We start from the raw sequence: 21515 nt of genomic DNA on the forward strand, positions 1-21515 counted from the left end.
TTCCAGAGTTATGTTGTTCGTAACATTCAGAAAGGAAAAGGGGGACAGCAGATCAAACAGTCCAAGACTGCCTTGTTTGTTCTGTTTTGTTTTGCTTTGTTTGAAGATGAGATCATTCAAGTTTTCCCTATAAATATCTTCTAAGCTATTGTTAAGTAAATGTTTATTATTTAGTACAATGAATATCTGAGTTTCTTAAGCCAAATCTATGATCCAGTTGAGTGTTTCTTTATGCTGTGTTACAGATGCTACAGCTTTCTGCATAGTTGGTGGAATTATTTAAATGCCATGAAACTAAAAATGTAATCTTATTTGTAACTGTTATAAAAACGTACAGTTCTTACTTGTTGTGATGCTGTATGTTGTTGGTCATAATCATGATTGTCTGTGTCATGACAGACATGACATAGACAATGTCACGACTTTGGTGGAGAATATAACCTCCAACTGGGAGCCAAGGCCATTGCTAACATTTCCCCTTTCATAAGTGATTATAGAAAATCGTGGACAATTTTTACCTACCTCCATTTTATCACTTAAGCTTCTAGACAGTCTCTCATGAAATATCAAGACCCAAACCATTAGATTTTTGCTCCCTTTGAGAAACAGCCTACCTTTCAAATCCAACAGGATTTGCCTGCCTGAGCAATTACTTCTCCTCTGGGACTCAAAAATGCTAACAGGATCACAGCCTTGCATTTCCATATCTGCCCCAGCTACTGAGTATTTACAGCATGTTCAAGTTCTTATAACACAGTAAGAACAAAATAGATAAATCCAAAAAGAAAACGTGAGGAATGGAGAAAGTCTTAAACATTATTTCTGGGTTCTTCCTCTTAGAGCTCAACAAAACAGACAAGCTTTTTATGAAATCCATAAAATGGCATTATTTCTAACTTAGGGCTTACATTCCCTGTTTCAGTCTGATTTCATATAAATGAAGAGTTTTAAAAATACTGTATTAATGATGGTAATACAGTTTTAAAGAACTGTAACCGTTTATTATCTCGTCTGATCCTCCTGACAATCCTGAAAGGTAGACAGGGAAACTGTTAGAGTATTTTATAGATGTCCAAACAGGCCCACACAGATTATGCAACTTGCCTAAGTTACCCCACGAATAAGTAGTAGGACACAAAGACGGGTCTCTGGATTTCAATTCAAAAGCTTTACTTGGTAGCTCATGCCTCTTATGTCTCAAATTTCAGGTCTGTGTCTACCTCCAGACTAAACATAGTCTGCATTTTTCCCATTCCAGAGGACCATCACCTTGATTTCTCTGTATTTCCCTTTCTTATAGGAGATGTCTGATGAAGCCCAGAGAGTCGGTTAAGACATAGGTTCTGAGAGATTCAGTACCATGACATCTATCAGTCAGAAAGCTGAAATTTACCATGCACTCTTGTTTTAAAAAAAACAAATAACTTGAAAAAGAAACGTGTCTCCAGTTTAGAAGAGAACATTCCTCCTTCACAAAAAAGTTACCTCCCTTTATTCCAATCAGTTTTAACACTTTGGACCTATTTGAGGTGTGCATCTCCATTCTTAAAAGGGGGTGTAAAGGTCCAAGGCAGGTATCTACAGACAGGTCCCCTGGAGCCACAGTTCACCCACTTATCTTTGCTATCTGATTATATATACATTTTTAAGAATCCTTGTGTTTTACTTTATATGTATTTTTAAACTCTCCAAGTACAGAAAAGAAATCCAAATGCAAAGTACTGTATAAAGCACAGTACAACTGAAAATGGGGGGGTGGGGTGGGGGAATCCCATTAATTAAATAACAGCTTAAAATTGAAAATGTCCCAATTTTATACAATGTATCAGTAGACTGATACTCCGCATTATATTTTACTCCTTTATGCCAGTTACCAATGCACTGCCTCTCAGCTCCAGATACACCCTTCAGTGCTAACTCTGCACTCGCGGGCTAAACTCTAAGCGTCTCTCCTTTGTAGTTAATGTGATGCTAAGCCTTAGCAGCAGAGGGCAGAGGGCGCTGGAGGGACAAGGCCAGAGGCAAGGGCCACTCCAGGATCAGGCGTGCTAGTGTTTTTTCTTCTTCCTGCTGCTGCTCCTGTCCCAGCGACCATGGATACGGACAACATCCAGTGGTGCTGGGTCCCAGCTGTGAGCCCAGAGTCCCGGCCTCCAGAGGTGGACACCACATACCACCCTGCCAGGGAGCCACTCCCAATGCCCTGACTCCTCTGTGTCCACCCCCCAGCCCCCAGCCCTGAGGGTGTTTCCCAGTTGCCCAGCTTCACTGTGGTTCCTCACTCTGCTGACCCCAAGAGCAGAGTTTTCTGTGCTCTGGCAACCAGTGGGCTCCCTCTGCCATCCAGCGGGCTGTGGAGAAGCCCACACCTTCTCCAGGGAGGCCTGAATCCCATTTGGGGAGCTCTGGGCCCAGGATGCTGGGCACCACTGAGGAAGTGGGTGTGGTGTAGTAAAAAGAGGAGTACTGAATAAAAGTGTGCCTACGGAGATATGAGCTCCAGCCCACCACCCCTTCTCCCTGAATCTCTCCCCAGTCAGCACCTGGAGGCTCCAGCTGCAGATACCCCCTAAGAGGAGACTGGAGGGTCCAAGAGAAAAGATGGATATACTCTGATACTTGAAACTCCTATAATGAAATGTTTGGGTCCCCCCTCCACTGCCCTGAAGTAAGGCCCACCAGTTAAACTTCAGCCAACATAAAGTCCTTCCAATCAACTTTTGGTGCCTCACCTTCAAACATGAACATTTAGAATCATCAGGCATTTGAAAAATGATTCCAAAGCAAATCTTTCTTGGAGCAAACAAAACACATGCACACACCTCCTTAGAGAGTTAAAAGAAGACAATGTATGTACAAAACTATAACACACAGGGTAAAATAGGAACTTTCAGGGAAGAAGAAAGAGTTCTCAGAAATTAGGAGAGCAATAATAGTTCTGATTCTTGGTTATGGTAATGGTTACATGAATCTACACTTGTGATAAAATGATATAGAACCAGACACACACTGTACCAATGTCAAATCCCTGGTTTTGATATTGCACTATAATCATATAAGCGGTAATGGTTGAGAGAAGCTGGGTGAAGGACATGGGACCTCTGTACTATCTTTTCAACTTCCTTTCATTTTTTCAAAATGAAAAAAGACAGGATAGTGAGAGAGGAAGAGGGGAAAGAAACAGAAGGAAGACAGAGCTGAGGACATTATTCAAGAAATCAAGCAAACAGATAAAGCAATGAAAAATGAGAGAAAAAATTTAAATTAAATGGAGGATTAATTCTTGTGGCCCAACACTGACAATAGGAACAGAGAGAGACAGAAAGAGGGAGAGAGAGGGGGAGACAGAGGGAAGGGGGGAGGGGGGAGAGAGAGAGAGAGAGCAGAAATCATGTGGAGGAAATAATACAATGAGGTTTCCCAGAATATAAGGACAAGTTTCCAGATGAAAAGTGAGTACCAAGTGCTCAGAGCAATGATTTTTTTTTTTTTTTAAAAAAGGGACTTCCTTGGTGGCACAGTGGTTAAGAATCCGCCTGCCAATGCAGGGGACACAGGTTTGAGCCCTGGTCCGGGAAGATCCCACAGGCCGTGGAGCAACTAAGCCTGTGCGCCACAACTACTGAGCCTTCACGTCACAACTACTGAGCCCGCATGCCACAACTACTGAAGCCCGCGCATCTGGAGCCCGTGCTCCGCAACGAGAAGCCCGCGCACCGCAACGAAGAGTAGCCCCTGCTCGCCGCAACCAGAGAAAGCCCGCGCGCAGCAACGAAGACCCAATGCAGCCAAAAATAAATAAATAAATAAATTTATTTTTTAAAAAAAGTCACATCCTTATCATTGTGAAATTTCAGAACACTATAGATGAAAAGATTCTGAAAGCTTTCAGAGATGGAAGTAAAACAAATAGCTCGTATACAATGGGAATCAGAATGGCAGATCTTCCCAAAGCAACGCTGAAGGCTGGAGGCTAAAGGAGGCAGGCCTTGAAAATGCCGAGAGAACAAACTCTAACCCAGGATGCAGTCACTCTCCCAATCAGACAGGAAGGGAGAATAAAGTGATTTTCAAACGTATGCGGTCTTACTTTTTTTTTTTTTTTTTTTTAACCTCCCATGCACCCTTGCTTGGAAGTTCCTGGAGAAAGAGCTGCACCAAAAAGCGGGTGGGGGAAGAAAGAGGATGACTTGAGATCCAGAAAGCAGGGAACACACATCAAGGAGGGGCACAGGGTGCTGCGTTCCCAGCGTGGAGATGCAGGGCACCCCAGAACAGTGTGGACGCATCCTGAGCACAGCCAGCCCAGATCAGAGCAGGGAGACAAAGGACTCCAATCAAAAGACGAAACTGGGGGCTTCCCTGGTGGCGCAGTGGTTGAGAATCTGCCTGCCAATGCAGGGGACACGGGTTCGAGCCCTGGTCTGGGAGGATCCCACGTGCCGCAGAGCAACTAGGCCCGTGAGCCACAACTACTGAGCCTGCGCGTCTGGAGCCTGTGCTCCGTAACAAGAGAGGCCGCAATAGCGAGAGGCCCGTGCACCGCGATGAAGAGTGGCCCCCGCTTGCCACAACTGGAGAAAGCCCTCACACAGAAACGAAGGCCCAACACAGCCAAAAACAAATAAATAAAATAAAGAATTATAAAAGACGAAACTGACAGGCCCCTGAACACTAGTGTCCCCCCAACATTCATATGCTGAAATCCTAACCCCCAAGAGGATGGTATTAGGAGGTGGGGCCTTTGGGAGATGCTTAAGCCATGAGGACAAAAGCCTCCTGAATGGGATTAGTGCCTTATAAAAGAGACCCCACAGAGCTCCCCGGGCCCTTCTGCCACTTGAGGACACAAGGAGAAGTCTGCAACCCAGAGGAGGGCCCTCACTGACCCTGCTGGCACCCTGATCTCAGATTTCCAGCCTCTAGAAGTGTGAGAAATACATTTCTGTGGTCTATAAGCCTCCCAGTCTGTGCTGTTTTGTTACAGCAGCTGGAACTGACTAAGACAGCTACCAACAGAGTTTGTCTATATTGAAAGGAATTTCATTGTTCTGTTAACTGGGGGCAGGGATGAAAAAGCATCAATAAAGACAACTAAGCAAATAAAAAATTAAGAGGCAATTAGTGACGTTAGAGGAAAAGGGTATAATGAAATAAAATCTAATTCTAGAACCCACTGTGGTCCAGTCATGAACAACAATTACACAGTCATGATTCCATCAACACTGACTTAACTAAAATGTGTGAGCAATGGGGGAGAGGGGACGTGTGTATGTATAGGATTGCTGTGGCTTAAATTAACATCTTCCTTAGGAGGTTGTCGACAGAGACTAAGATTGAAAACAAAGAAACAGGAGCATATTATTTTGAAATATAGATATTGTACTATAGATATTGACACATAAACGCCTAAAAGAATTACAAGCACTGCATCTGGGGGAGAGAACTTTGAGGCAAGGAAGGCTGATGAGGAGTCCTGCTTCTCTTAAGCCTTCTAATTCTGATTTTTAAATCAAAAGTTATTATTTTGATAAAAATAAAAATTTACTTAAAAAAATTAAGTCCAAAGAAGAACTTTAAATGACTAACACTGCAGGTGAATATGACAAATTTTCTGAAGGTTCTGGAAACACTGCTTAGGCAAAGAACCACTGGAGGGTTTTAGCAAGGAAGTGACATGATCGGAACTGTACAAAGAAAGTTATTGAGATAGAAAAAACAGGATGGACTGAAAGAGGGAGAGTTTTAAGGTTTAAAAAAAAAAAAAAAAAAGTGAGAAATTTCTAGTAGACACCATACTAGCACTCTGGGCTCCGTGTGCGGTAGGAAGATCAGAAGGGTGTAAGTGGTGGCCACTACAAGGGTGTCTCAATTCTTTTCTATCTGGTAGTTATGACTATAAATTAGTATTCAACACAAGGAAGGGATGAGCCAGTCCACTAGATGTAAATATTATAGTCTTCCTTGTAGAACCATCCTCTCATATAAGGATAAAGAACCACCCTGGCTTATGAATCAGTCTTGCAGGAGATTTCACCTAGTGTGGATTTTAACCATGCCCCAATCAGACCACCCTTAAAAGCTGACCATCAAAGCCCTGAACCTCAGAGCCTGAGGGACCAAACCTTGAAAGTAACAACGCTTGGTTAAAAACCACAAAGCCACACTTATTCATACACCCTTTCACTCACCAGGGCTCTGGCCTCCATGTTTAGGGACAGAGACTAAAGAACATCAGGTTAACTTTTTTTTTTTTCCCCCCTTCTTTGTAACATGGCTACAAAAAGATGGACCAGAGAAGACCAAGTAGACGACATACCTAGATTTCAGGAAGACACATGACAGAAGAACTGAAGCTATTATCTCCTGCGATTAATCAATCAGAAATGTTTCCTATTTCACGTAACAGTCCGGGAAGGAGGGGCGGCCCTAGGAAGGTCCAGGAGGATCAGGGATTCTGAGAAATAAGTAAGAATATACCAAGAAGAAAAGAAAGAGTCATACCTACCGAACGCACACAGAGCCAAGCCACCAACCAGAAATCAAAGTCAAGTCCAGGTATCGTACCCCCAATATACACCCTACTACTGCTTAGAACCTGGCTGCTCCGAGCGTGGTGCTCGGGCCAGCAGCCAGGGCATCGTCCCCTGGGAAATGTTAGACATGCAGAAGCTCAGGGCCCACCTCAGAACTAATGAATCAAAATCTGCATTTTAACAGGACCCCCCACGTGATACTTATGCCCATTTAAAGTTTGAGAAGCAATGATTAGGAAGATAGAGAAAGAGTCCTTCCGGCTTTGTATTCCCCATGGTTCCCTGGCTGGTGCTGGGCGGGTGCCTGAACCCACCCAGGCAGCAACAGAGACACATGTGCCGTGCAAAAGTGGTAAAGAGGGCCTGGCAACTACATCTCTTCTAGAAAATGCACCGATTCCCGGCCACTGGATTTTTGACTAAAATAAACACACAAGCATGAACCACAGATTTCCCTTTATAGCTGCCTCTTTTATTTAAGAAAAAAAATGCTAAACATTAATTTTAGTTGTACTTAATTGAATAATTTCTCGGGGGAATAGTTCAGGGAGAGTTTAAAACTGCCTGCTTCCAAAAGCCATTACAAATTGGCATATACTACAATGTCACTGTGCCAACCCAAACAGCGCACTTCAATGCCCCTGGGGCCGCCTTCACTCCAGATGTGTTCGGAACTCCTAGTAACAGAATGCAGGCAAAAGCCATATTTACACGAAGCAGTATTTTGAATCTTCTTTTCCAATTATCTGGAATGAGATAATAGATCCCTAACTGGAAGCACCGCGGGGGGGTGGTGGTAGTGGTGGTAGAATCGGGTCCGTGGTTTCTCTCCAGTGAATGCTTTTTATTAGTAAAAACTAAGAGAGTCTGTACAAGAGCCAGAGAAAATCTCCTTTGCCACATTTAATCTGAACATCTATAAACTGACAAAACTGTCCGGTGATCGCCCCTAATTAACTAACTGATTGTTAAAAGACTGATCTTGTCTTTTCCTGGGAAACGTACATACGGAAGGACTGGGGTTGGGGGAGGGAGAAGCAGAACTCGAGTGAAAGAAATCCAAAAACACTTTGGCAGGAGAGCAGACCCAAGCGGTTGGTGTGGAGGTGTTGCTCCCCGCCCCCCTTGCACCCAAATACCTTCAGTTCTGCTTCACGCTTGCGTGACTGGCACTGACTCTGAACTTCTCTTGTATTTCTGACTAATACTGGTCATAACAACGCTGCCAGGTAAGCCATCATTGTTTATTACTGATTTGTTAACTCCCATTCCAAATCAGATTTATTGATAAGGAATCATCTTTTTATTCTCCAAATTAAGCACATACAAACCAAAATTAAGTACTGTAGTTTACACTTCTTGTTAAAATTGAAGTTTCCACCCTTACCGTTGATTTAACACAGGTCAATTTAGAATTCATGTGGAAGTCAAATTAAGTATTTTTGTACAGGTCAGCATACTGTCCAGCTACAGAGGGTCTCTGGCCCCCCCCCCCCATATATCATAAAACGCTGTTACGTGCCATGCAATCACGGCATGCGTAGTTACTGAAGCTGTCTATTTTTACAGATGTCACAGAGAAGCCGTTTGAAAACTGTGCATAAATGCAGCTGTTCTTGGCTGTTAGCGAGATACACTTGGAAACCCTGTTCCCTAAAATGTTCAAAATTGGAAAGGGTTTTCTAAATATAAATTAATTACCAAATTCCACGTGTTGACAAGCAAACACTCTAATGTTTATGCTTCAACTTGACAAGGGAAATTGAAGCATATACCCAGAAACCTCTAAAGGAAACAAAGTCCATGTATGGTTATTTACTTCATGACATTTTCTCCTAAGGTGTTTAAAAACATTTTTATCATGAAATGCCATGTACAAAGAGAAAAAGCAACTGACTGACATGTACAGTTTAACAAACAGTTACAAAGCAAAAACTGTATCACCTTCAAATACTCGCCCAATACTATATCCATCAACCTCAGAAAAATCTAAAGTCACTCACTCAACCAGGCAACCAACAAACAATATGCCAGGCACTGTGTTATGTGCAAATTTAAACACTTCAGCTAGTATATTTCTTCAAATAACTACCACAAAGTCTTCAACTGTTACCTACCCTGAGTTTCAAAGAAAATAAATATATAACTTTATCATATGGACAAGGGGCATTTTCCTCCAATAAATCTATACTAGAGGTTTGTGCTCTTGGGATGCTTGACAATATATCACTTCTGAAAGGACCACAAGAAAGGGCTTGGTGGTCAGTAACACCCAGATGTGAACTTTTCTCTCTGACCTACACCAGCAGTGAATGATGGGCCCAGCGTCCCTCCGATTCACCCCTGAAGTTAGGCCTCTTCCTCCAGAACAAAGGCCTCCCCACTTGGGAACTACTTAGAACTTTCCCAAGCACCTTGCAAAGAGTCTTATTTTTCATACTGTGTCTAGATCTGAAAAAAAGCATTTGTTCCGGTATAAAGACACTGAAATCCCTGGTTGTAAGACGAATGCTCTCTTAACCCTAAGAAAGACTTAATCCATAGCTCTGCTTTAAGAGAAATAGTTCTACCTTATTAATCACAAAGTTCTCAAGTTCAAAGTTCTCGGTTTGTGCAATTCTCAGAAGCAGTTCAGCTGTTTCCAAATCGTGCATCAGAAAATTCCTACGTTACACAGTCCCAGATAGTCAATGTTAAAACAATATACATAACTGCATCGCCTTCTCACTGGGCTCCATTTCTGTTGGGAAAGGAGGGAGAAATTTAAGCCAGGACCGTAATTTTAGCCAATAATCTACAAACTGGGGAGCACAAAACAACTCGTTAGAATGTAGAAAGGAAAAACTAAAACTTCTATTAATATGCTGGATTTAATCTCAACCTTTTCTAATTTCTAATTTTAGGAGCCATATTTATGGAGAACAGAAGTATATATAATTTTATAAATGCAGTTATTAAAACAAATTCTGGAGGGTTACTCATAATTTTTCCTAACGCGATGCATGATCTAAAAACGTTGGAGACCACTGTGTTAAGAGCAATGTATTGTAGATTACCTATAAAAGAATACAAGTATATGTAACCCAAGAGTCTAAAAGTTAAATATCTTTGCCTTATTCAAGAAAACATTAAATAAGTTCTAAAAGTAATAACTGAGCATTCGGTGAACTTGAGTTAAAAACCACACAAATACACGGTCTACGGAATACAGTGGTAAGATGTTATATTAGAGAAAGTGGAGGGAGGAATCTAAGGAAACTCTTTGCATTGTTTTTACAACTTTTCTATAAGTCTAAAATTAGTGGAAAACAAAACACTTAAAATAAAAGTGATTTGTAACTAATCACAGCACCAAAAATTGCAAATGATTTTACATAAAGCGGAGTGGAGGTTAGCCCTGAAATGGCCCACTTTCTTGCATTTCCTAACACCCAGTGTTTCCCTTCTGTGCCACAGATCACCGTAACCAATGCATCCTTCACGGGGGCAATTTAGGGTTATCTCAGAGCTCCACGTCCCTGAGCATTTTGAGCGCTTTTGTCAAAATAGATGTTTGCTCGCAGAGTGCTCTTTGCAGGCAAACATGATTTGTCTTCGGAGTTTCGACAGAAGGTGACAAAAGTAGGTTGAGAGCAGCTGAACCAGAGACCAAGGGGTGTAGAGGAAGTAGGGAGAGGGCACAATCATGGAAAAGCTCATGAAGGAGTTTCAGGACATGATTAGATGTTTGTTCTAGGAAGAAAAAAAAAAAGACACCAGGACAAACGGCACCTGAATAATAGGTGTTGGACCCCAACGACGTGTCAGACGCTGGACTAAGGTCTAGGACTACAAGAGTGACCGGGGCAGACACAGCCCCTGCCCTCAGGAAGCTTACAGTCTATCCTGGCGAGCAGACCAGCGAGGAGGCTGAGCAGGAGCCCTGAGGAGTAACGGGGGCTGCATTGGGCCAGGGGCGTGAGATGGGGGAGGAGGGCCAATGAATGGGGAACAGAACTCACCCCCCTTGTCACAATGGGAAGAAAGTCTCTGCTCAAAGGCAGACTGACCAAGGCTAAGTGGATCTTTTCCAGGCACTGGGAACCCCTACACTGTGGCTGTACGTCAACCACTGAGCACTGTCCAAAGGGCAGGCGTGGGCGGTGAGGCGGATTAGATTCGGAGCCGTGATCTCGGGAGCACGGCTGTGGCTGGAGACCTGCTTCCAGAGATCTGGAGGTCATTCACATCCAAGCACCCAGAAAGGGGCTTCCGGAACCTCAAACTGTAATTCCACAGGCCGGAGCTGAGGGTTTTGGAAGGTAGCCTTGGTCTCTCCACTGTTTCCTTAAAGAAGTTCTAAAAGGCATTCCCAGACCCAAAGAAACAAGCCTCAGTCCCAGAGCAGACACCATCAAGTTTCCAATGGCTCAGACTAAACTACCCCAACACCACATCTATCCGTGGAATATCTGCTGAATGAATAGATGAATACAAAGCAGCCCAAGGACAAGAGTGAGGGTGGGGCTGTGGGCTTGTGGGAAGGGGGCTGCCAACGTGGACAGAGGGTCCTGCCCCTGTCCTTTCTTCCATCCAGCCCTCCATCTATCTATCCACTACCCATCCATCCATCTATCTATGAAAGCAAATGCCAACATCCAAGAAGTGGTGGAAATTCAGCACAGATTCCTAGACATAAGTGATAGCTACAGAGTTTCCACAAAAGGGGCATAAGAGCGTCAGTCAGACTGGAGCAGAGAGGCTGGGGCTCTGCTTCTCAAACTCCCTGTGGTGGAGGAGCTTTTAAATTTTTTAAATTTCCAGTCTGTCACAGACCAACGCTTGTATAAAATACAATAAAACTGAATTACAGGTAAAATGAAATTTTTTTTAAATCCACAAAATGCAAGCCCACTAATAGAGCACTTGGAGGTTGTGGCAATGCCAAAATGCTGCAGAGAAGTCTGAATTCCTGTCCTTAACCTCACTGCGCACTGGTAACAAACAGCTGCAGGACAGGCTCTGGTCCCGTAACTACAGTTTGCGCGAGGTGGCCTGCTTGAGGCCGAGTTTACACAAAAAAACACTCTTTGTAACTTCTGAAGTGCTCGATTAGAACTCCGGCTGACATCATGGCATCATGGGGCCAGACAGCTCTAACCAAGGTTGACCGTGAGAACCAGCGAGGCACAGATCTGTTTACGTCTTTTGCGATCTTCCCCTGTCCCAGCTCTTGACGCTTGTGTTGTCACCGGGTGCCTGAATTCTGCATCCGCCCCTTCCCACACCCTGAGGAAAGACAAGAGGCCTCTGTGCAGACTTGGGACAAGGTTGGTGGGCCATAGCCTCTTTTTCTAGCATCTCTCATCTTCCTTTCCTTTCTCCAGGCACCTCTCCTTCTACCTGTAGACGCCCACCGTGGTCTGGGTTCCTCTCCTTGTGTCTTAATCTTATGGTCAACAAAACCTCAAATATCCTTCACTCGCATTCTCTCCTGTCCTGGTTTGCACCTTCCTTGCACTAACAGGTTCCTGGCCCCGGGGTTCACTCCTGTGACGTCTGTGGCCTCTTCAGATAAGGAACCAAACCCAGCTTCTACCCCAACACACTCTAGTGAAACTGGTCCCTCATCAGCCACCTTGAGATACAACTATTACAAGAGCACTGGTTTTTCTTCTTCCTCACTTTACACGCCTCTCCACGGCCTTTCAATCACGCTGCCCACCTCTCCTCTACAAATCCCTTGGAAACATACCACCTGTGTCTCTGCCTTAGCCTTCTAACTTCTTCGCTGGCACCTTTTCTTCCTTTGGGGTTTCCCCAAGTCTGTGTCCTGGGCCCCTCTTGTTTGCAATGGTAACGACTCTCCCGGATTTATTAACAACTTGACAATGGCCCTCAAGTGGAAAACTCTGGGCAGTCATCTCCCTTGAGCTCTGGTTCCCTATCTCCAAGTCTCTCTGGAGCCATGTCTAAGTGAAGGTGCCACTGTTGCTTTTTACATGCTGGCCTGATTGCACGTTAGAAGCACCTGGGGCTCCTGGAAGGTGGACCATCGCTGGGCCTCACACTCAGAGACTGATTTAATGGGACGGGAGGTGGGGCTAGGCTTTTTTTCTTTAACACTAAGCTTTTAAAACCACTGTCCGAGAGCAACGCTTCTCAAACCTGGCTGCACACAGTGGAATCATCTGGGGGAGCCGTAAAAATAAAGATGCCCAGTTCCTACTCCCATACGTTCTGAATGAATTAGTTGTAGGATAATGAAAAAGACATTTGGTTTTTGTCCCCAGTTTCTGGCACAGAGTTCAGAAAGGAGGTGATTCTTGGTGGCCCCCCATAGCTTCAGGATGGGGGTGGGTCACCAGAAGGAATCATGTGATTAGATTTCAGTCCCACCCTTGGAAGGGGGAGTTGGGGCTGGAGACTGAGCTGAATCACCAATGGCCAAAGAGTTCATCAATCATGCTTATGTAATGGGACTCCATAAAAACCCCTGAACAGGATCCAGAGAACTTCCAGATTGGTGAACGCATCCACCTGCTGGGAAGGTGACACACCCAACTCCACGGGGACAGAGGCTCCTGTACTCAGGACTCTGTGAACCTCTTCAGCTGGCTGTTCATCTGTATCCTTGATAATAAACTCCAGTAGCAAGTATGGCATTTATCCCGAGCTCTCTGAGTGCTTCTAGCAAATCATCAAACCTGAGTGGGAGGAGGTTGTGGGATTCCCCCGAATTTGAAGCCAAGCTAGACAGAAGTGCTGGTCACCGGGGGATCTGATACTTGCAATTGATGCCTTAAAAGTGAAGACAGTCTTGTGGAACGGATCCCTTAAACCTGTGGGGTCTGATGCTAATTAGTGTTAGAAGTGAACTGTAGGACACCCAGTTGGTGTCAGATCAGAGAATCCGAGAACTGGGGTTGGGAAAGACACCACGTATTTGGTGTCAGGAGGAAAAACCTCTCGTGGGTACTGGATGCAGTCTGGACACTGGGATTTAAAAAAAAAAAAAAAACTCACCAGGTGATTCTAATACACAGCAAAAGTTGAGAACCACTGCCCGAGATAATGTGCTACATCTGAGCTCGCCTTTCATGCCAACTGAGATCTTCCCTTTTAGCCTCAACTCTATCTTAACTTCCCAGCTACAGTGATCTTGTTTAAATTAATGTACCCATGCGACTTTGTGCTTAACTGTACAGCCCTGTATAACGTGCTGTTTTAAGTGTACTAGTCTTCCCTGACTGTAATGCAAGCTTTTGGAAGATTCTGACCCCGTTTTATAATTCTCCCCCCACACCCACGCCATCAACTACCCTGCGAGGCACACAGCAGGTACTCAGCACACACTGACGACCACAAATTCCTTTTCAGGTGGCAGCATTGAACGTAACCCCTAATCCCTTGCTATGTGAAGATTTCTTGATGGAAAGAACTGAATCGAACACTTCTTTTTCTCTCCTGTGATAGCTATCGTGGTTCTTTGTGTTTTGTTTTTGTTTTTTTTTTTTAACGCTAATCAAGATTTATTAACTATGGCTGCAGAATCTAGAAGAGCAATCTTAATGTAGATATTCTTCCCACCGCCCAGAGAGAAATCTGACATTTTTAAAGTGTCTCTTTTTGAAAAAGAAAAATAGTTTTCACATCATAATTGATAAAACTGACCATTCCTCCACTAAGCAGCATCAACTTTTTCAGAGTTCTAAGAATCAAGTCAATATAACAAATATTATTCTAAAGAAAAATGAAGCATTAAAAAAAAAAAAAAAAGGGCTTCCCTGGTGGCGCAGTGGTTCAGAATCTGCCTGCCAATGCAGGGCACACGGGTTCGAGCCCTGGTCTGGGAAGATTCCACATGCCGCGGAGCAACTAGGCCTGTGAGCCACAACTACTGAGCCTGAGCGTCTGGAGCCTGTGCTCTGCAACAAGAGAGGCCGCGACAGTGAGTGGCCCCCGCTCGCCACAGCTGGAGAAAGCCCTCGCACAGAAACGAAGACCCAACACAGCCAAAAATAAATAAATTAATTTAAAAAATTTTTTTAAAAATGTATTGGACAAATCCACATTAGGAGATGGTTCTAGAGCTATACCAGGAAAGACAAATCCAAGAGGAGTTATTTAAGAAATTAAACACAATGGACTATTTTCTCCTCAGAGCTTTGGTTTTACCACGTTCCTCCCAGTTTTCTGGAAAATGGGAAAATGTTTTAATGGAGAGTTGTCTTGAGTAGTAACAGTGTCTAGCTCACTTTGCAAAAGCCTGTTCATAATCAATCACCTTTTTAACAAGGGGGGTGCGCTATGGCCTATGCACTGCCCCCCCTTGGTGGGAAATACGTGGCATCAGCTGGGATCCTTCGCAGGCGGGAGGAGGAGGAGGGAGGACGCTGAATTCCAGCAGCAACAGGGATAACAAACAGGGGCGGAGCTTCAGCACCAAGATCGCTCTAGCCAAGGAGGCTCACACCCTGGGCGATGAAAGCCTTTCTGTTACCAGAGAGCTGGTCCCTGGGCCCTAAGCAGGCAACGGCCCTCAGGCCTCACCCCAAACTTAAAGGGCCACTCACACCTCCACCGAGAAGACTGGTTTCTGAGCTCACAGACATCTGTCTCGCTCTCACGGGACCTGATTTTTGCTAAAACAAACCAACAAAACGGGGGAGGGAGAGAGATGAGAGGAACACATGTGCATTCTAGCTGCTCAGTCTCATGGGATTCACAAAAACTCCAGATGCACGGGAATTATCTGAGTGTGAATGAGGAATTCTCTTTTGTTTTAGCATAGGTGAACTTTTCGACAATTGTGTAAGGGCTGCCCTGTTGCCCATTGACTCACCTCTGGTAGTTCTGTACAAAGGGACTAAACTATTATGAACCAACCCAATGAACCCCCTGCTGGAATTACCCTTGTGTAATAAGAGAGTTGGGCGGCATGGATGAAGAATTAGTAACCATTCTTGTATTCTCTCTCACAACATTTTTGATGTAAAATTGGAAAAGCACCCAAGACTACGCATCCAGTGTTCTTAGGCGGGTGAGCACGCGGCACACATTACACACTCAGCAGACGTCGTTGACTGGATGAGTCTTCGGAACTCATCAACCGGACATCAGCTGCCAGGGACGCTCAGAAATTCCTGCTCACAGCCGTTGCCACAAACCTCCGCCACTCTCCTAAGCCCCTGCCCTCACACCCACCTCCTTCCTCGTTCTCAGCAGGGGTTCTCACCCATTATTTCACAGAGAGGGGTCCTTTAGCAAAACCTCTACCAAGCTCTCTCCTCTACCTCTACGCTTACCCAGAGGCACCCATCAGATCTGTCTACACATCCACTCTCCTCCAAGAGGGCCCTGCCCCCCTGACTGCTGGATCCCAATATATCCACCTTCTTTGGACCGTGCCCCACCCTCAGCTCTCTCCTGCACCTTCGAGGAGATGAAGGTGGCCCCTTCCGCAGCCTGCAAACATGCTGAAATCTTTCCCTTCCTATTAAACACCAGCCCTCAGCTCAGGCTTTTAAAGCTTCCTTCTTTCCTTTACTGCCAACCCTCTCGAGAAGTTCATCCACAGGGCCGCCCGCCAAGGCTTGAACCCCTAACTCGCTCTCAACCCGTCACAGCTGGGCTTGTGGTACCATGACTCCTGGGACACTGTTTCTGCTGAGGTGAGTCAAGGGGCTGAGAATTCCAGTGGCTTCTTTTCGGTCTTCACCCTATTGACTTTGCTACAGAACGTGAACTTCTCAGAACCTGGACTCCCCACTTCCTCACTGTGGTTTCTCTGGAGAGTCTGAGCTCTCGCCTTCTCCAACCAGAACATGGGCTTGTGAACAGGCATTTTCAGAACAAAACGTCTGCATGCACATAAACAAATCTGGGGGGGGTGGGTGGGACCGAGAGGCCCATAGCTTCACGAGCTTCTCGGGACTTGATAACCTGCCCCTCCCCCAACGTGAAGACTCGCTCTTGGACTATGGTTATAGCCTCCCCACCTCCCATCCTTACGCCCACTCAGCCCTTTTACCTACCTAATCCCTACCTAATCCAACCTTCACATTACGATCAAGATTATTGCTCAGATTATACCAAAGGCTGGCACATCTGGCCTGCCTGCTCTTACCATAAAGTTTACAATACAATGTACTGGAATTCAGCCATGCTCCCTCACACATATACTGACTAGGGTGACTTTTTTCCCTTGAGGTGTGAATTTTTTTTTTTTTTTTTTAAACTGAGGTGACATTCACATAACCCAAAATTAATAATTTAAAAGTGACCAATTCAGTGGCACTTAGTACGTTCACATCGTTGGGCAACCACTCCATCTAGTGCCAAAGCACGTCCATCACCCCAAAAGGAAACCCCGTGCACAGTTGCTTCCTGTTGCCCCCCTCTCCTCCCCAGCCCCTGGCAACCATCAATCTGAGTTCTGTCTCTACGTATTTGCCTCTTCTAGGCATTTCATAGAAAGGGAATCATATCATACAAGGCCCTTATGTCTGGCTTCTTTCATTTGGCATAACTTTTTTGAGGTTCATTCACGTGACAGCTTGTATCAATACTTCGTTCCTTTTTATAGCTGAGTAATACTCCATTGCATACACTATAATCTGTTTATCCAACTAGAGCTGCTTGTGCGCTACAATTGCAGAGGCGAGTAGTTACAAGAGATTGTATGGCCTGCTGTAAAGCTGAAAATATTATCTGGCTCTTTACAGAAAAACAACTTGCCAACCCCTGGTTTATACATGCCCTGAGCTTCAGAAGCAGTGGTTCTGAGAGTCAGTTTGTTAATGGTCACTGCAGCACTGTTTGGAACAGAGAAATACTGGAAACGAAATGTCTACTGTTAGACATTGGACGGGTGTAATTATTGTAAATCCGTACTATGTAATACTGTGCACCTCCTCAGAAGAATCAGGTAAATGCATACATGCTGATAGGGAAAGATCTCTGGGTTTGATTAGGTTAAAAAGCAAAGAATTACAATATGTCTAGTATATACTCCCCTTCTCTTAAAAAATAACCCATAAATACGTATATATATATACATATCTGCATAAAACTTCCCTGAGAGTCAAAAGAAACTTTCACTTACCATATTGTACCTTCCTGTACTGCCTGAAATTTCCAACCTTTTACATGCATTTATTATCACTGTCAATAGATGTTAACTACCAAGAGGGAGGGGATGTGTGTATGCGTATAGCTGATTCACTTTGCTGTGCGGCAGAAACTAACACAACACTGTAAAGCAATTGTAATAATAGAAAAAAAAAAAGATGCTAACTAATTTCCTAAAGAGGAAATTATGGCCCACTTATTTTTATTCTTTATAAATCTCTGTATTTACGTATTATAATGAAAGATCAAAAAATGTTTTTGAAGAGGAAACTTTTAAAAAGTCAAAACAAAATACTATGTTAAAATCTGCTATGAGTTATGTTTTTTATGAGATTTCACTTTTTTTTTCCCCCTTGCAGGTCAGTGACCCTCCAAAGAAAAAAGAAAAACCCCCTACCACAGGGCTGGGTTTTTATCTGCCAGAAAGCTAGACACTGCACGAGATGATCTTTTCAGATGCTGTCCATGTCAGTCCACTAGGTTTGATCCTAGTTTTCCGCCGATTGTTATTGGAAAGCATACCGTATGTGTCAGACACAGGACACTGAAATTGTCTACCGCCACAGAGCTAGGTACGGTGGTGACCTGGGCTTCAGCACACAAGTCAGCCCCGACAGGTGGGTTGGCAGGGTTTACCTCTGTATGCTGATGGGCCCTAAACATTTTCCAGATGTGCTGACCTCATAAAACTGCTACCTACCACAGGCTGTGAAAGAACTGCTCCAAGACTGTTTTTCCCATCCCTACAACAACTCCCCTGGGCTCCCGGGTTGGGTAACCCCCGAAGTTTTGAAGCCAATTGGGTGCCAGTCCCGAGCCTGGACGAGAGAACAATTAGTGGGGCAGCTCAGCAGCAGGGCACTTTCTCACATGTCCAGTCCTGGCTATTTGTGCCCTGGTGTTAGGAGCCTGCCCGATCCTTATTCCCTGGGATTTAAGCTTCTGCTTTGCTCTGGGTCCCCGCAAGAGGGGAGCTGTGCCGGTTTCCCAACCAGTCTGCTCCCTTTGGTCAGGTCCCCAAAACTTGCTGAAGCTCCCTGTCAGCCATCAAGCCACCAGAGACGCCCAGACGGACCAACACTGCACGGCCCGTGCATCCCAGGATCTCTGTGTGCCTGGGGTCTCCTGTTAGAGGCCTCAAGTAGAGCGGCCGGCCTTCTTCCCGTGGCCTACAGCTAGGAGCTCCTTTCTGCTCCCACTGTGAAACTCTGCTTTCTGAATCCTTACTCCTCCTCCCTCTGGATTAAGCCTGGCCAATTATGGAGAAAGTCCTAATGAGAGTTATCAGCTTGCTCACAGAAGCATTCTGGGCATGTCACTGGGGCACCGTGGATACTTGCGGTGTATCTTCTTCAAAGTTACAAATAAAATGAACTGAGGAACCAACCCCAAATTGAAAATAGTACCTTTCTAGAGGTTGCATATGCACAAGGCACTTTGTATCTCTTTCTAAGGATACAAAGATATGACAGTCCTCTTCCCTTAAGGAGTTGGAAATTAGCAAAAAAAAAAAAAAAGAAAAAGAAAAAAATACAAACAAAACAAAAAAACACCAAATTCAGAAATAACTATAAATAACCCAGCACAAAGCATACTCCAGGACACAAAAGAGGTACAAAGTGCCATGGGGTATAAAGGATAAAGAGATCATCTCAGGCTGGGAAAGCACAGGAAAAGATTCATGAATGAGGCAGCCTCTGCAGTTGATACTGATGGATGATCAAGAATTTCTACGGGGTGGGATGCAGGCCATCGTTTCTAAGAAAATTTGAAAAATAGACTTTCTCCCAGTCTACTTTTCAAACCCCATGTATAAGTAATGAGCCAATCTGGCCTCTTGTCAATATGTTCTTTCTAATCAGCTGAAACACTCTATCATCTGAAGTTGTGCAGAGAAAAAAAAAATCTTTTAGGGCATTCAACCCTTTACGAAATCTCGAAAACTTTCAATTTATCACACACTCCCCCGTCTGGATTCTTTCTTTTCAATAGCCTAGTTAACTATATTTCATATATTCATTGTATTTTTAAATTATGTACACTATTAATATCTGTATGATAAATGCCGTGATTCCTCCGAATGTCATGAAAACAAAGATGTGCGCCTGAAATGGGGCTGGGGCGGGGGAACTCTGCACTTAATAACTGCACTTAACAATGGTAATAGCTGCCAGCTAAACATTACCACCTAAAGGTTTTCACAGTGGAAAGTAAACCGTTTTTCAAAACGTCATTACCATCCATTATGATCAAAGTTTTAATTTATTAAGCTGTTACCTTCAGTAATACTTGCGAAATAATTGTAGTGCAGGATTTCATTGTTCCTTCTGGTTAAGTGACAGGTAAATGGTACAGCTTCAGGAGCTCTACTAAGCCCGGAGGCGGCCCTGAGGCGGTGTGCTAGGGATGCCAGCTCAGATCCCCAGCATTCCTGGGTGATGCAGGTCGGCCCCTGCAGGAAGGCTCAGCAAATCCCCCGAGAGGCCAGTACTGCTGTGGATAAGTCAGTCTCAATCTCTGCCCCTCTCTCCTACACTTCCACACACACACGGAGCTGAAATACAGCTTCAAGGTCACAGGCTTTACCCTGTAATACTTGTTCCCACTCTTCTCAAGTAGGATCAGCCAACCACTGAAATCCACCCTAAGCAGAACCCAGACAAGCTATCATTTAAGTTGATAAAGCGCCGAAGCACCCCAAATCCTGAATTTTGACATTCTGAAGGATTTCTCCTATGTTAGTAAAGAACTGGGGTGGAAAAATCTATTCCCTGAATATTTTCAGAGGTTGTGACCTGAGAATACAAAATAATTCAATGTAAGTTAAAAAGTCTCGATGTATTTATTAGCTAGGAGGTGGGGAAGGCAGTCTGAAATTCATAGTTTACCACTGATGATCTTCTAATTTCTATGACTTTCACAACTCCTTTCAGCTTCCCCAAGTTCGCATCTCCTATTTTCTCCTTACTCAGTGGTGGTGGAGGTGAGTGTTGTTTTCTAGAGGCTTACAGGCATTTGCCAACTTGCAAAGAGAATGAATTCCAAAAGGGTATTAGCTAGTTGGTTGCTTTGAAGTCAAGGATGCTGGAATACACTTTCCCATAGAGATAATGCATGTTTGAAAGACCGGTTCCCAGGCAGCCCACAGACTTAACATCCACCACATCTTAAGAGGAATGGTACACATCCTGCCATACTTGATTGCCATATACAATGGTCTCAACCTGGGGCTACTGTGAAACGCCAGGAACACACCTTCCCAGTGTGGCAGTGGCAGTCACCCTGGCATCCTGAGACTCGTCTACCGAAGGAGCAGGACAAAGTTCACGTGGGCATTTCTGCTACACTGTGATGGACGCGTTCCTGGAAAACCTCACGTCCTGCAAAAATCGCACTCTCGAAATAACAGGGCTGATGGTGGAAAGCACCACTGGGGCAGACCCCTTGAAACCTATGTCACTTTGTAACCAGAGCACTAACCAAAGCAAGAACAAACACCTGGGGAAAATGACTTGCACAGCCCAGGCAAGCAGCTTGGCCGTGGCTGCAGCTGCCTCAGGGGATATTAAACCCGCACAGGACAGCAGAGTGGGGAGGTTGGCTGGCAGACACAGTAAGGGTCGGAGTTAGGGGGTCACTGGTGAGGTGGACGCAAAGGGGGTACCCCTGCCAGGAGCCCAGAGTCCTACAAGGCAGAGGGTGCCCTCCCTGTGGAGGGGGCCCTGGGTGCGGGTGCTTATTTTTTATTTTCTTAAAATCCAGTTGAGAGGCGCCTGCAGGCTGTGAGGGCTCTTTCCCTTCTCGTCGAAGGCTGTAATTCTACTCCTGGTATTCCTGGCTCCTCTGGCCCAAGAAAATCTGCCTCTG

General features: G+C 44.6%; 1 protein-coding gene and 1 long non-coding RNA gene across 7 annotated transcripts in view; one reads left to right on the forward strand and one right to left on the reverse strand.

The window, feature by feature from the left end:
• LOC309650306 overlaps positions 1–21515 on the forward strand; it is a 394390-nt gene that overhangs the window by 361755 nt on the left and 11120 nt on the right. The window lies entirely within an intron of this gene.
• The window catches only part of STX8 (syntaxin 8), a 242079-nt gene that overhangs the window by 113471 nt on the left and 107093 nt on the right, over positions 1–21515 (reverse strand). The window lies entirely within an intron of this gene.

The sequence above is a fragment of the Balaenoptera physalus genome, assembly GCF_965194825.1.
Source record: "Balaenoptera physalus genome assembly, chromosome: 20".
Taxonomy (NCBI): Eukaryota; Metazoa; Chordata; class Mammalia; order Artiodactyla; family Balaenopteridae; genus Balaenoptera; species Balaenoptera physalus.